Genomic DNA, 17,172 nt, shown 5'->3' with positions numbered 1-17,172 from the left:
AACTACTGTATATGAAACTTAATACAATGAATGCAACTTTATGTACCCTGTTTGTGAAACATGTCAAAAACATGCTCTAAACGAGAATAAAACAGAAATTTCCAATGAGTTTGTGCTGATGACAACTACTCACTGAATAAAATGATGGCACAGGTAAGGCAATAGCATCCTGCTTGCTGTTTAAACATCTCAAACTTACAGCAAAGCTAGAACAATCAAAGACAACTGAAAGGCATTTAACAATACTAACTGCAACACATATAGCAAAAATAATGCATTACATAGGGGTTTACTAATAATTTTATTTCTATGCATAAGAACCATAGAAAGCATTTTATTGCTTATAACACAAAAAAATGTAATTATTATTCTAGTCAATATATCAATAATGTGAATTAAGTTATAACAAATGAAAATCAGAAAAGCTCTGCATTATGGGAATTTCCATTCTGTAATTGCTGAAGTACTGAGCAGTGCATTCAAAGAACTTAGTGCCACATCTGAAGGACTTTTATTGATTACCCCTTTTTCTTCCAATCCTGTTGAATTACGCTTTTCATCAAATGCAATATATTTTGGAAAGGAAAACAAACATTTCATAAAAATATACAAAAACTCTGGGAACAGCAAGGTTAAAACTGTTGCTTCACAATTTAACAGCCTGGGTCCAAATTCCAGTTTGGACACTGCTGGTCTGGAGTATGCACAGGTTCTCCCACTCCCCAAAAACAGACATCTGGATAACTGGAAGATCAAAAATCACCCAATGTGAGTGAGTTTGGTCTCCATTTAGTTAGTACCCCTTTTAGGACTGGTTCCCTTCTTGCACCCAATCCAGCTAGTTATAGTCACCAGTTTCCTGTGACCCTGGCCTGAGCAAACATAAGAAAAGCCTAAGGTACCCTATCCCAAAACCTTACTCTGCCTAGTGGCGGCAAAATTCTCATTTCTAATACACTTATGTTTAAGGAGCTACAGTATATCCCAAGTAGGATTTGTTCAAGACAAGAAACGGACTGGGCACTTACATGATCTTACTGTATTTATGTGGGTTTCTTCCAGGATCTCTCAAAGGACAAAGTCACAGTATTATGCTAACTGGAAACTCTGAACTGGTTTTGTTCGTGCACATACTGTATACAAGTCATTTAATGAGCCCTTTAATTGATAGATAATAGCTATTTTTATCAATGATGCAACACTGATTACTGAGCAGCTTGGTAGTGCATTGGTTAGTCCTACCACCTTATGAATCCAGTGTTCTAACGTGTTTTAGGTTACCTGGTGATTACATGACTGCCTTGCAGAAGTGTCATGTGGATGTGAGCACAAGTTGCCTTGTGACCTGTTCTAAGCTGGCTCCTGCCATATCCTAATGCTGATGGGATACATTCTCGCCCCCTGTGACTCTAAGCGGGATTAAGCAGGTTTGAGACGTAGACTCAAAAAAATAAAACATGTTATTAATGACTGAACAGCTCTTAATGCAGTATCATTTGATTCAAATGTAACAAAGGTTAAAGTCATCTAATGATATAAACCCACATACTATCTTCATGAAGATAAATAAGTAGCTCTTTACTTTAAGGCAGGAAAATAAACCTGTTTAAAAAGGTAATGCAGTACACTTCACTTTCACTCTGATTATACTGGTGAGGATTGGGGTTTCAACATGCCGAGCTGGATAGGCCAGCCCAGAGTTTTCCTAGCATCCTCTTCCAGTTTCTTGTGGCAAATTCCCAGACAGTCCCAGGTCTATTGACACACGTAAACCCTCCGGTGTGCTCCAAGTCTGTCCCTGAACACAGTCCACTTTTGTATCTAATTGTTTAGTTTTTACAATTTTGGTACTGTAATTATTATTTAACAAATATTATTTATTACAAATATTATTTATTGTTCACATGTATTTAATAAATCATCTCCAAATCTCAATCAATCAAAACAGCTTTTACTCATTCACTGACATGAGGGGACACTGCCTACTGTAGCATAATAAGGACCAAAAAGGGATGTCACTCTGGATTGGACACCTAGAGCAGATGCACAGAGACACACTTTTAAAAACTGAAGTATATTTACTTTCACAAAATGTATGTCTTTTGACTGTAAGAGAAAACAGCAAAAACAAAATAACTATAAACATTAATCAAACATTGGACATGACAGCTGTAAGGCACTGATGCTACTGTTAAGTCTTTCTGTGCCCTTCATGTTGCTGAACAGACTACCAATTTAAACAAAAGGCTTAACCTGTATGCTTGACATGATTTTTGAACGGCTACCACTGTTACACTGAAGACTAACCAATATTAAAGGAGCATGATCATTAGTGTAATTACTTTAGAACTTACAGAGTTAGGGGTAAAAACAAGTTTTTAAAAACTGAGGCCAGAGTCTATCTTAGCAGCGCTGAACGCAAGGAAAAAAACACTCGGGAGAAAGTCAAACATATGGCCCACTCACAAACATCCGCAGGTCCACTTTACAGATGTCCAAAAGGGTTGTGGTTTTGGTTAATTTAAATTATTTTTTCCCCAATTTAATTCACGACTGCCATTTCTAATGTGTTTTACAGCAAATAATTTAACACGGTCAAATCACCTAAAGCACACAGTCAAATGACAACATTGTATTTTATTTATGACTGTAAGTAAATCTAATTCAGTTTTACTATATGTTCAAAATAATGTATTTCCATGTTTTTATAATTCTTTTTGTGGAAAAATATTTTGTAAAATTTAAAATTTACCCTTAAGTAACATCCGTTTATACTGTCCTGTTTTAAAAATACTTCCTCTATATTAACATCTAGCAGAAACTTTTACTTATTCCTATCATAATCTTAATCACTTGTATCACATGTTTTCTTGACCTCTTTTTGCTTAGGATGAAAAAGTACAACTACTTCAAGCATTCCTAATAACCTCATTCCATCTAGTGCAGGAATTAGTCCAACACTTATTTTCTAACTGCCCTTTTGTTCATAACAGCATTTTAACATTTAAGATATGGTCTCATAAGTACATTGTGAATGTCAAGTAAAAATTCTCACCTTTAGATCAATGCAGCATGCTGATAATCCAGCATCATTTTTCGCCTTTTTAATCTTTTCCGTGCGCTTTCTGGCAATAAATAATGATGAGCCCATTTGGGCTCATGACTTTTTCATATACAGTCTACTTTTAAACTTTAATAACACTTGGCAGAGCCAAGTGAACATCAAGACTGAGATATGCAAACAGCTCATCCAATGGAACATCACAGTCTACACAGCAACACTGCAAAGAATGTTTATTAAATAAACCCATTTTAAAATTATTAAACTTGTTCTTTAAGAGACACTTTGCAGGATTGCCACACAATCTTGCTGGCAACCCTTATTCTGCTAGACTCCTGCATAAACTACCTAACAATCAAACAGGAGTCTTCTAATTTAGCAATAGCTATAGACTGTTAAAAAACCCCCAACATATTCTTCATGCGGTCTCCCCGGGGTGCTCCGGTTTCCTCCCACAGTCCAAAGACATGCAGATCTGTGTATTGGCGATCCTAAATTGTCCCTAGAGTGTGCTTGGTGTGTGGGTGTGTGTGTGCCCTGCGGTGGGCTGGCGCCCTGCCTGGGATTTATTCCCTGCCTTGCGCCCTGTGTTGGCTGGGATTGGCTCCAGCAGACCCCCGTGACCCTGTAGTTAGGATATAGCGGGTTGGATAATGGATGGATGGATGGATATTCTTCATGCAGCTAACATTTATAAAATATAACAAAAAAAAGGTTATCTTCATAAACCAGAAACAAAAATGCTAGGTGAAAATGCTAGGTGAATCTCTTTCTTCACAAGGTATTCTAACATCACTAATACAGATTCAGACTAAAAAGGCCTATACTGTACACACAACTCTGTCAGAGAAAGTCCAGAGTCGGCCTAATAATGCTGAAAGATCCAATCCATCTATCATATTTCAAGCTAGCTTAATCGAATTTAGGTCCAGTAATGGGCATAAGGCAGGAGAAAATGCCAGGGAACACCTTTGCACAAACTTATATATTCGCTTATATCTGCCAATCTATAATTATCAATAAACATAACTAGATACCCGGAGAAAAAAAAATCTCCACACCGACAAGCAAGATCAAGGATTTCAAGCAAGGGCTCTCAAGCTGTAAGGTAGGAATGCTAACCCCTGCACCATCAAGCTATCTAATGCTAAACGTGAGGATTTTCTTTACTTAGTAAACTATAAAACATGTAATAGTGCCAGTTTGTATCCTTGGTACAGCATGCATAAAAATATGCAAAGTTCTCAGAGGTCAATCAGTGTGAGAAAGTTACCAATGGAAAGTTACAATTACCCTGCTTCTTTGGCTGTAAAAAAAAGCTACAAAAGCAACTACAGTATTTAAAAACAAACATTTTAATAATGTATACTATGTTCGCTATTACTTTGCTGGATCAAACACCCTATGTTTCTTTATAGCAAAACACCAAAAATTATAAAATGAACTGAAAGATAGGTTGCTGTTTTAAAAATAAAAAGTGATTTCAAGTGGAATAGGTGGTATAAAAAAAATCAAAAAGCAACACATGGTTTATCAGTTAGTGCATAAAGTTGTTCATTTGATTGCTGCAACCAAGTATCTTAAAGAAATGCCGCTGCAAGCTATGATGAGCACAGCAGACCAGATTTGCCATTATTTCTTCTTATTTATGATCTCTGGAAAGCCAAGAGATATACAAATGTATCCAAGGTCTGTACCGTCAGGGAAGTTATGCCAGGGAAGTTATGCCCTGTACACTGCAAAACAGAATCAAGATGCAAATTCCCTAGATTCACAAATTAATGTCAAGTGGCTTAATGCACTCATGTTATGAATGCTTTGTTGTTAATTATTGTCTTTTTCTTGCCTACTATTTTTAATGTATGCTGCTGCATATATCATTTTATTCTGTAGTTATTATTCACATTGTCTGTTGTTGGATTATTGCATGAGATATTATTTATTGCTAGTATGTATTAGACACACAAGTTAGTTAGCATTTCATTGTTCAGTACTTGTGTTCTCGATCCTCAGCCCTGGTTACACATGAATCCCTGTCATTTAAAGCTAGTTTGCCTATTTTGAGTTTAGCTCCCTGACAACCTGCTAACTGCCAAACATCACTATAGGAAAAAATAAATATTTTACTGAGTAATAGAGGTGAAGATATTGTTTCTTTCTCAAAGTGGGATCCCTAATACACACAAGGCACCTTTATTAATTTAATGTGATATGCCTCACGTACGTGTACACTCCTTATGCGAAAAGGTGAACGGAGACCAAGGATTTAAACAACGTGCGGTCTCATATAAGGCTCTGAAGCCTCATTTTCAACTCCAACTATCCTTCCATAACCAGGCTACTTAAACAGATCTTAAAACCGACACACGATGTTTTTGAAAGAGACCAGAATGGCGTGGAGGGAGGTTCTGACTTGTCTGTAGAAACATAAAATACCCATGTGTCGAGCCAGTGGTCGCACCAGCTCCAACGGCGCCGAGGCAGCGCTTGCCCGCAGTGTTACGTAATTTTACGTGAAAACCCGGTAAACTTCCATTGAACGGCCGGGATGCCACTTTATTAATGGCACACCTCTGCTTGGAACCTTCCAGCGACAAGGCAAAACCCCAAGGTAGACGGTTATGTTATTAGTACACAGTACTATCATATCAATCCAATCATCCAAAATTTAGAAGCTGCTTTTAACAGCTGTTCTGAGTTTCTTTCGCTTAGGAGCCGCGGTGATCAGTCACACCTAGTAACGTCGCCAGCCCGCCGCATAAGCGTTATGACATGCCATGCCATGCCAAGCCAAATGCGTCCCGGTAGTAAGGTAAAAAAAAATAAAAAAACGCAACACAGTACAGTGCCATTTGCGCCTTACCCAACCTGTGTACAGTACCTGCGGTAACAGTGCTACACTCCTCCGAAACGTTCCTTTCCTCCGACATACCCGGCTCAGCACTCTCTCTGGCAGGACGGGCTGTTTGTATATGAAAGGAGCCAAGCAGGAGACCAAGCAGCTCCCGCGTCCACGACGGAGATTATCGGTTGGACGTCAAGCCCCGCCCCCTGTTCCCTGCTCCCGTCGGCGGCGCGCACTAGCGCTGCCACCTGCCGGTGGCTGGCGCGCTCCCAGGATCTATAGCACTGCTTCATAGGCCATCGTATGACTGGGGTAAACAATTTGAAAGCAACTTTGTCGTAAGTCCGTACAATTAAACCAATAGCGTAAATAAAATTAATATGATTTGGACAACTATTCTATAAAAACTAAAGAAAATTTGTTCATTAAATTGAATCATTTATTTGCATCCATATATTTACATAATCTATTTAATTATTTTTTTAGGATGTTAGGCAGTTATTGGAGCACCCTGGAGTGTGTACTTGTTAGTTGCTGGGCATGCTTACATACACATTAACACTCAGTTATACCTTGGCAATTTAATATTTAAAGCAAGTCCATCTGTCCATTTACAGAATTGTCTAACTTCAGTTTTTAGATTCAAAGGAGCCTGGAGCCTTTCTTTAAATTTGTTTTTATTGTTTAGTCTCAGACAGACACAGTGGAGAAGTGGTTAGCGACCAACTACTGGGCTCACCGTATGCAGAAAGAACAAGGCTGGGGCAGGTTAAATGTCCTCATGGAAGATAGAAGGTAAGACATGATCTCAGAATAATACAGCAGGGACTTGTTGGCCTTGTTGTTGTAGCAGTAAGAGTGCTGTTTTGTCATTGTTGCAGAAGAAGGGCTTATCCTGAACTGCACGGAATTGAATCTTGGATTGAGTTAACAGTCCTCTTGAATCCACTGGCTCATTGAGCTTGAAGTCAGAAAGGTAAATCATAACAAAGCACTGACAGACAGGTGGAAGATAGGAGCTAGTGAAGAAAGAGAGGTGGAATAGGGAGTGCTTATTCAAGAATGGTAGGCAAGTAGACAAGCCACCTCACATATTAAACTGACCTGTGAAATTAGAGTAAAGTGACTATAAGCCGTGTTATTTTCCCCTTGTTTATCTTCTGTTTTGTTTTTTCCTTTCATTTATCACCCCACTCTCAATTTTTTCATATCTTGATCTTTTTGTAAAATTCCAGGTACAAGACTTTGTTAACATTATTGTTATGCTAAGTGTGTAGTAGGTCTGTTGTAAAAAGAGTGACCATATGCACATAACGTTTGCTGTGCAGATGTTTTTGAAAGCAAAAACAGATAATTTGGTATAAGATGGAACCATGAGATAAAGTACTGGTTTTATAACTACTCCTGCTAGACAACTAAGATTCAGTTCACCCCATCCCAAACATGAAGTAGTAGTAACATTATTTGCTGCCTTGTTCCCAGGGCCTAGTGCCCTGTCCAGAGTGATTTCCTGCATTGCATTCAGTGCTGCTCAAGTAGACTCCAGCTTCCTGTGACTGTGAATTAGATTAAGTATGTTAAGAAAATGAATGTTTTTTTTTTGTTGATTTGTTGCCTTTTATGTATTGTCTCCCCTTATTAGTTTTCCCTATTCATGCATTTCTTGATTGATTGCTATTTGTGTATGACATGATTATTTACTACCACAATGTGATTTTGTTTCAATTTTCAGTCACCTTTCATTTCCACATTTCTGTTGTCAATGTTTTTTGTTTGTGTGACAAGTATCAACTTTTGTAAGGATTGAAAACTTGGCATGCTCCAGGGATCCATGTGAGAAATATGTTTGGGGGATGCTGGTCTCTGTTTAGTATTATAATGGCAAAATAGTTTAATGGCACATGTCAGCTAAAGAAATGATCCAAAACTGATGCTTAAAAAAACGAGAAACACACTCAGAAACAAAATTGTTAGACTCAGCACTTCAGCCAAGTCAGTGAATGGCACTTGCCAGTAAATATATAGTGTCTGTGTGATTACTGTACAACTCAGGCACAGTGTGGGCTCATCCCATGCAAGATAACAGGTGGGATTTGGAGGCAATACCCATCAGCAGAGGAGCACGTGCACTACAGGAGTGTGGCACTATGAATGTGGAGTGGTAATTCAATAGTGGAGCTTGTCTTGGTGGATGAAAAGTACAGGTCAGACATACAGTAGTTGGACACATTTCTGTGTACAGCTTTGGCCGTCAAACCTGACATCTTGAATGGAGGTGGTCTTTTTCATGTGTATGTGTCTATTGCTGTTTAGATGGCAAATGTCAAGTTCCAAGAACTTAAGTTTTTTTTTGTAAAAGTTTTCTAAAGATCAACAAATGATGGTCTTTCTTAGGAGTAAAGAAAAGAATGGTCAATAGACAGGAAGAGGTCAGAGTATGGGAGTCTTTCAATACTAAATTTCTAAATTTGAATCCCAAGCCAAATACTGTACATAGTGAAAAACAAAGTCAAAAAGGTCCTAAACCTAAATAAAAAAATAATTTTCCTAAATTTAATAAATTTACTGAGGTTTGTACTTTTTGATTGGAGATCCAAAAGGTAGAATACAAGCTATAGTGCACTGACATCTTTATTAAGGGCATTGTAATGACATCACAGGTTCTGAATCAGGTAACAAACAATAAAATAAGCAAATACATATGTCAGTGCCAATGAAAAACCAATAACAGCAGTATTGTTTATATAAAGTTTAAATACCCTTCTATTAAAAAAAACAATCACCCTCAACAAGTACCTGCAAGTGCAAGAAAACCACATGTTCAGTGGTTACAAAAAAAAAATGTGAGCTAAAGGTGGGAACCAAAACAGTCTAAGTAGACAAGTTAATTTACTTAAACAGCATGCAATAGTAGAGCAGATGTTAAATTAGCATTATAACGAGATATTAAGGAATAACATAATGTTCTCCTCATGCTAGAGTTTCCTCCCACAGTACAAAGAAATGTCAGTTTTGTGGATTGGCAATGCTAAATTGTCATGTGTTTGTGTGTTTGCTCTGCAATAGACTGGTGCCCTGTTCAGGAATTGTTCCTGCCTTGCTCTCTGTGCTTGCTTTAATAGATTCAAGCCACCCACATCAATGCTAAGGATTAAGTGGACCAAGAAAATGGTATGGTGTGGTATAATTTCTATTTAATTAGAAATTCAGAGTGTTTGTCATGTGGCCATTCCACATTAACCAATGGAAGATAATGCTGTGCAGTCTCAAAAAAAACCAACACAAAAGCTATGTTATTTGAAAAGAATGACAAACTATTACACAAAAATAGAGCAGCAAAATTTGAAGTGCTCAGATAGGCTGGAATTGGAAGAGAATGGTAGCTGGAATTTATGGGTACATAAACTGTGAAAAAGAAGCTCAAACATCTTGCAGTCACAGGAAAAACTAATGGAAGGAGGAGTCCCAGTTGGCAGTGAATAACATTCATGAGTTACATCAAGGAATGGATAGGCAAGTGCTTCAAAATGTTTATAATAAATCTGAAAGTTAGAAAATGTATATTTGGAGGTTAATGTGCTTTCAATCATTAGCTTTTAGAATTATTAAAAACTTATGCTTATATTCCCATTTTTAAGTAGCTTATAAGCCCTTGTTTGTCAGCATAAAGTCTGCTTTTTGCTGTAAACCACCTGTCTTTTCTTTTTGCTGCTAAGCTTAAAACGTCAGAAAGACAGTGCAAAGTCAAGGACACTGTGTGCTCTGGGAGAGTTAAACAGGCCATTGTTTCAAAAGATGCAGCTGCTGAGACTTTAACCTTGAGAAAACTAAATAGTCTGATAGTTTAGAAAAATATATATATATACGTCAATTTTAGATCTCTGAATTAATGTTTTTTATGTACTAAAGCTTTTAAATCAAGTTGAAGTAAAACATATTATAATTAGTTAGCTTTAGGCTATATAAGAATTAATAAAATTAAAAGATTATGTACGTATCTTTTTTATTCCTCTAAAGAGCTAGAAAAGCTGCCTGTACTTATCAGCTCAAGGCCAACCTCTTTCATTTGAAACAACCAAGCCTTTGTCTGCCTGCTCGGACAGTAGCATTAGGTAATGACAGGCCAATGGTAGTGTGTTCTTTAAGAAAATTTAGTAACATTGTCTCAAAAGATACAGCTGCCTAAAAACAGCCTTGAGGGATGCTTGTGTAACAAGAAGCTATTCATTTAAGGTGAACCAGTATCTTATCTGTTGGTCCTCCTGATCCCAACTTCGCAGTGGGAACTGATCGATAATCAATTCAAAGTCGCTTGCACAGGGTAAGCAGTAGTCCTGGTAAGTTTCGATCAGATGATGGACATAAGGCCAGGTGATGGACATTAGGTAATATTGAGAGGAAACAGAAGGAGTAGGGTATTTTGCATAACTGATAAAAACTTTAATATAAATAAGGTCCTGCCAAACTGCTGGCACTCACTTCATTGAACTGAGACGGCTTTGTGCATTTTACGCAATAAAGTCTTATTCTGATCGCTCATCCAGATGCTCTGCGTTTCTTTTTCTAAAGAAGGATTTCTCCACGACAAAACCCATAATAACCTACTTCATATGAGATGCTATACCATGACAATGACTTGAGCCTCTTCGTTTAGTGAAGTGTGGTATACTGTACACTTTGATTGAAAATTATGGTAGACTTTGGGGTAGAATGTTGCCAAGAATAGTTGAAGACCTCTTTCTCTCCAACAAAAGAATGTCTTTGCAGGTGAATGGGGAGTAGTTTTTTTAAACCAAAGCAGTTAAAAATCTTGGCATCTTACCCATTTTTCAAAATTTTCATTACCAATTAACTAATACACAATTGTTAAAATGTTATCCATTTTTTAATAAACAAATTAACACCACACACAACTTAAAAATGATAGATCATACTTAAGTGACCTACTGAATACAATAAATGGAATAAGCAAAAATTATAGCTCACAAAAAATAAATTACACAGTGTGTGAAGCTACAAAGACTGCAACTCAGTTATGATCACTAGATGGCATTCATCAAACCAGGAGTTATATGAGTTCATTATATTTGTAGAGTTTTCCTTATTAGAGTCAGTGTTAAAAAGGACCTAATAGGGGGTGAATTTGTGGAAAACCTCTGTTTAACCTCAGTCTTTTTTCTTCTTTCAGAATCCCCAGAAAATCTTCTCACATACAGAGCATTTACCTTGACCTGCTGAAAAAACGGGCTAACTTCAACTGCTTCTAACTTTAAAGGTCCCTACTAAAGGTGATACAGAGAGAAGGAGTCTTCAAGGTCCTGTTTAGGATCTGCTTGTTCAGGGATAGTGTCCCAAATCTTCCAGTCCCTTTCAGTGGCATGCCATGGGTAACCTCTTTCAACTTAGTTCTGAAGAGAAAGAAAATAAAATCTGAGCATCTTAAATTAAACTGCAGTGTTTTTTCATGTTCTCCTAGAGCTTTTAACAAGAGCAGGCAAAGCAAATCTAGTATCAGTTTTTCATTTTATGCAGCTTTTAACAACAAAGAGTTTGGGTGGGAAACATCAACCTATTTACCTTGTCTGCTTTAAGGCAGCGTCTCATCAGGATGATAATGCTTTTAGCTGAACTGAATGCTCCATATGAATTACTGCCTCTTATTTCGATTGGAGATATTGAGCAGCCAGAGTCTGTACCTGCACTACTGAGAACAAAGCAAAAATGCAGTCTAGATGGAATAACATTTCATAACACGAAACACTGAGATAGATAGATAGATAGATAGATAGATAGATAGATAGATAGATAGATAGATAGATAGATAGATAGATAGATAGATAGATAGATAGATAGATAGATAGATAGATAGATAGATAGATAGATAGATAGATAGATAGATAGATAGATAGATAGATACTTTATTAATCCCAAGGGGAAATTCACATGCTCCAGCAGCAGCATATTAAATTAAAGAGTAATAAAAATGCAGGTAAAAACAGACAATAACTTTGAATAATGTTAACGTTTAACCCCCCCTCCCCCGGGTGGAATTGAAGAGTCGCATAGTTTGGGGGAGGAACGATCTTCTCAGTCTGTCAGTGCAGCAGGACAGTGACAGCACTCTGTCGCTGAAGCTGCTCTTCTGTCTGGAGATGATACTATTTAGTGGATGCAGTGGATTCTCCATAATTGATAGGAGCCTGCTCAGCGCCCGTCGCTCTGCCACAGATGTGAAGTTGTCCAGCTCCATGCCAACAATAGAGCCTGTCTTCCTCACCAGTTTGTCCAGGAGTGAGGCGTCCTTCTTCTTAATGCTGCCTCCCCAGCACACCACCGCGTAGAAGAGATATACATACACGCCTGCTGTAAATCATATGGCCCAGCTTAGAAACAGTAATTAACCTAATGTACAGGGAATGGGGTGAGAGTCTCAGGCTAAAACCATTGTATGGGCAGCAGAGATGGTGATTAGGTGACTTACTTTTAGATTATGCTCTCATATGAATGTTATTGATTGACCTGTGCAAGGTATTATGGGTTTTATGTATACCAGGTAAGTGGAAAAGAGGAAGGCCTAAAAGGAGGTTTATGAATGTGGTGAGAGAGGACATGCAGGTGATAGATGTAACAGAACAAGATGCAGAGGACAGAAACATATGGAAGAAGGTGATCCGCTGTGGCAACTAATGGGAGCAGCCAAAACAAGAAGAAGATGTATATTTTAACAGGTTATGGGCCCAGGCTCGACATATGGAACATATATGGCAGAGAATAGTTTTCGATGGAGATGAAAATAATTACAAGATATGGGAGGCAAAATCCCTCACACACTATGGATGTTAAATCTGAAAGAATCTGATGATGCAGATGAAGATAAGAATGAAAAATGTTATGTCGAGATGATTCAGTTCCCCAGTTATAAAAGCCTTTCATTAGTTATGAGGGAAGCGACAGATGACAGAAGTAAAGCCTTACGGATTTTACGAGGACATTACACCAGTCATGGTAAACCCAGAACTATTGTGCTGTATACTGAGACTAATAATAGCTATGATTCTGAAGGGTCTGTCAGAATCATACAAATCTTAAGCCATTCATATTGCACAGAATAACAATGATATAACATTCACTCAATTCAAGAGCAAATTACGAAGTTATGAGGAGACAGAGAAATTTAACGCTGAACCAAAATCAGACAACATAATGAAGGCAGATGTCTCTCCGAGGACTATTACATCAATGCGATAATGCAAGACACATAGCAAGAGAATGTCCCAAAAAGACAGCAGCGAAGTGATGCAGTTAACCATCGGATTTCGACACACTGTGGCGAGACTTGCAGGAGACAAAACCCCAAACATAAAGCAAAACAGGCCATAGAAAGAGAAGGGGCAAGAAAGAACAACATACATACACATTTAAAATCAGTCAGCATTCTACTGAATTCAACAGCGAGAAAGGGGTTGATGGTGGATCATAACAGAGGAGGACAAATTTGTCAGATTTGATGAGACTTTTGATCCAAAAGTGCATTACAACTATATGAAACTGGCTGATGGAACAAGAAAGAACAACATCGCACTAAAACGAGATGATGCAGAGATATACATACAGAACAGCATGGGGCTCGGCCGGGCACAGCCCGAAGAGGCAACGTGGGTCCCCCTTCCCATGGGCTCACCACCTATGGGAGGGGCCAAGGAGGTCGGGTGCAGTGTGAGTTGGGTGGTGGCCGAAGGCGGGGACCTTGGCGGTCCGATCCTCGGCTACAGAAACTGGCTTTTGGGACGTGGAATGTCACCTCTCTGAAGGGGAAGGAGCCTGAGCTAGTGCGCGAAGTTGAGAGGTTCCGGCTAGATATAGTTGGACTCATCTCGACGCACAGCTTGGACTCTGGAACCAATCTCCTTGAGAGGGGCTGGACTCTCTACCACTCTGGAGTTGCCCCCCGGTGAGAGGCGCCGAGCAGGTGTGGGTATACTTATTGCCCCCCAACTTGGAGCCTGTACATTGGGGTTTACCCCGGTGGACGAGAGGGTAGCCTCCCTTCGCCTTCGGGTGGGGGGACGGGTCCTAACTGTTGTTTGTGCGTATGCACCGAACAGCAGTTCGGAGTACCCACCCTTTTTGGAGTCCCTGGAGGGGGTGCTAGAGGGCATACCTTCTGGGGACTCCCTCGTTCTGCTGGGAGACTTCAATGCTCACGTGGGCAATGACAGTGAGACCTGGAAGGGCGTGATTGGGAGGAATGGCCCCCCTGATCTGAACCCGAGCGGTGTTTTGTTATTGGACTTCTGTGCTCATCACGGATTGTCCATAACGAACACCATGTTCAAGCATAGGGGTGTTCATATGTGCACTTGGCACCAGGACACCCTAGGCCTCAGTTCGATGATCGACTTTGTGGTCGTGTCGTCGGACTTGCGGCCACATGTCTTGGACACTCGGGTGAAGAGAGGGGCGGAGCTGTCAACTGATCACCACCTGGTGGTGAGTTGGCTTCGATGGTGGGGGAGGATACCGGTCAGGCGTGGTAGGCCCAAACGTGTTGTGAGGGTCTGCTGGGAACATCTGGCAGAGCCCCCTGTCAGAAGTAGCTTCAACTCCCACCTCCGGCAGAACTTCGACCACATCCCGAGGGAGGTGGGGGACATTGAGTCCGAATGGGCCATGTTCCGTGCCTCTATTGTTGAGGCAGCTGACCGGAGCTGTGGCCGTAAGGTGGTCGGTGCCTGTCGTGGCGGCAATCCCCGAACCCGCTGGTGGACACTGGCGGTGAAGGATGCCGTCAAGCTGAAGAAGGAGTCCTACAGGACCCTTTTGTCCTGTGGGACCCCGGAGGCAGTTGATAGGTACCGGCAGGCCAAGCGGAATGCGGCTTTGGTGGTTGCTGAGGCAAAAACTCGGGCGTGGGAGGAGTTTGGGGAGGCCATGGAGAATGACTTTCGGACGGCTTCGAGTAGATTCTGGTCCACCATCCGGCGTCTCAGGAAGGGGAAGCAGTCCAGTGTCAACACTGTATATGGTGGGGATGGTGCGCTGCTGACCTCGACTCGGGATGTTGTGGGTCGGTGGGGGGAATACTTCGAAGACCTCCTCAATCCCATTAACATGCCTTCCAATGAGGAAGCAGAGCCTGGGGACTCAGAGGTGGGCTCCCCCATCTCTGGGACTGAGGTCACCGAGGTGGTCAAAAAACTCCTTGGTGGTAGGGCCCCGGGGGTGGATGAGATACGCCCGGAGTTCCTCAAGGCTCTGGATGTTGTAGGACTGTCTTGGCTGACACGCCTCTGCAACATCGCATGGACATCAGGGACAGTGCCTCTGGATTGGCAGACTGGGGTGGTGGTCCCCCTCTTTAAGAAGGGGGATCGGAGGGTGTGTTCCAACTACAGAGGGATCACACTCCTCAGCCTCCCTGGAAAAGTCTATTCAGGGGTCCTGGAGAGGAGGGTCCGTCGGATAGTCGAGCCTCGGATTCAGGAGGAACAGTGTGGTTTTCGTCCTGGTCGCGGAACAGTGGACCAGCTCTATACCCTTAGCAGGGTCCTGGAGGGTGCATGGGAGTTTGCCCAACCAGTCTACATGTGTTTTGTGGACTTAGAAAAGGCATTCGACCGTGTCCCTCGGGGAATCCTGTGGGGGGTACTCCGAGAGTATGGGGGTACCGGCCCCCCTGATAAGGGCTGTTCAGTCCCTGTACGATCGGTGCCAGAGCTTGGTCCGCATTGCCTGGCAGTAAGTCGAACCCGTTTCCAGTGAGAGTTGGACTCCGCCAGGGCTGCCCTTTGTCACCGATTCTGTTCATATCTTTTATGGACAGAATTTCTAGGCGCAGCCAGGGTGTTGAGAGGGTCCAGTTTGGTGGGCTCAGGATTGGGTCACTGCTTTTTGCAGATGATGTTGTCCTGTTTGCTTCATCAGGCCGTGATCTTCAGCTCTCTCTGGATCGGTTCGCAGCCGAGTGTGAAGCGGCTGGGATGAGAATCAGCACCTCCAAATCCGAGACCATGGTCCTCAGCCGGAAAAGGGTGGAGTGCCCTCTCAGGGTTGGTAGCGAGATCCTGCCCCAAGTGGAGGAGTTCAAGTATCTCGGGGTCTTGTTCACGAGTGAGGGAAGAATGGAGCGTGAGATCGACAGGCGGATCGGTGCGGCATCCGCAGTAATGCGGGCATTGCATCGGTCTGTCGTGGTGAAAAAGGAGCTGAGCCGTAAGGCGAAGCTCTCAATTTACCAGTCGATCTATGTTCCTACCCTCACCTATGGTCATGAGCTATGGGTAGTGACCGAAAGAACGAGATCGCGAATACAAGCGGCTGAAATGAGTTTCCTCCGCAGGGTGTCTGGGCTTTCCCTTAAAGATAGGGTGAGAAGCTCAGTCATCCGGGAGGGGCTCAGAGTAGAGCCGCTGCTCCTCCGCATCGAGAGGAGTCAGATGAGGTGGCTCGGGCATCTGATCAGGATGCCTCCTGGACGCCTCCCTGGTGAGGTGTTCCGGGCACGTCCAACCGGGAGGAGGCCCCGGGGAAGACCCAGGACACGCTGGAGGGACTATGTCTCTCGACTGGCCTGGAAATGCCTTGGGATTCTCCCGGAAGAGCTAGAAGAAGTGGCCGGGGAGAGGGAAGTCTGGGCATCTCTGCTCAAGCTGCTGCCCCCGCGACCCGACCTCGGATAAGCGGGAGACAATGGATGGATGGACAGCAGAAAAAAATACATCAAAACCACTTTAGAGAAGGCTCTGTTTATACCATCATATCCACAAAGCCTATTCTCAGTGAAAGAGGCTACAACTAACGGTGCCACTGTGAAGATCAAAGAGGGACAGGAGAAGTTGATACATAAAGATGGAACAGTCTTCCACATAGACGAACCGAAACAGTGCAATGATGGTTTTATTAATGACATAGCAGGTAGAGATAAAATCAGTTTATCTTGTGATATTAAGATATGACATGAATTCTAGTGCACGGTAGTGTTCATAATATATTGAAGCTGCTGGGTATTGTTAATGGGATGAAAATCACAAATGATAAGACAAAAATTGACTGTGATGTGTATACAGTCGTGGCCAAAAGTTTAGAGAATGACAAAAATATTAGTTTTCACAAAGTTTGCTGCTTCAATATTTTTAGATCTTTTAGTTAGATGTTTCTATGTTATATTGAAGTATAATTACAAGCATTTCATAAGTTTCAAAGGCTTTTATTGACAATTAGATTAAGTTTATGTAAAGAGTCAATATTTGCAGTGTTGGCCTTTCTT

General features: G+C 41.2%; 1 protein-coding gene across 4 annotated transcripts in view; it reads right to left on the bottom strand.

Moving 5' to 3' along the window:
• Window positions 1-6,108, bottom strand: part of LOC114652120 (phosphatidylinositol 4-phosphate 5-kinase type-1 beta-like) — a 181,504-nt gene extending 175,396 nt beyond the window's left edge. For 3 of the 4 annotated variants that reach the window (XM_028802324.2, XM_051927787.1, XM_028802325.2), the window contains exon 1: window positions 5,943-6,108. The gene's annotated coding sequence lies outside the window, so the exon portion shown is untranslated. The remainder of the gene's footprint in view (window positions 1-5,942) is intronic. The other variant, XM_028802326.2, reaches the window with a different exon arrangement.
• Between the last annotated feature and the right edge of the window lie 11,064 nt (window positions 6,109-17,172).

Source organism: Erpetoichthys calabaricus, chromosome 5 (assembly GCF_900747795.2).
Source record: "Erpetoichthys calabaricus chromosome 5, fErpCal1.3, whole genome shotgun sequence".
NCBI classification, from domain to species: Eukaryota; Metazoa; Chordata; class Cladistia; order Polypteriformes; family Polypteridae; genus Erpetoichthys; species Erpetoichthys calabaricus.
Note: the sequence above shows the minus strand (reverse complement) of the source record. Positions and strands in the feature narration are given on the sequence as shown.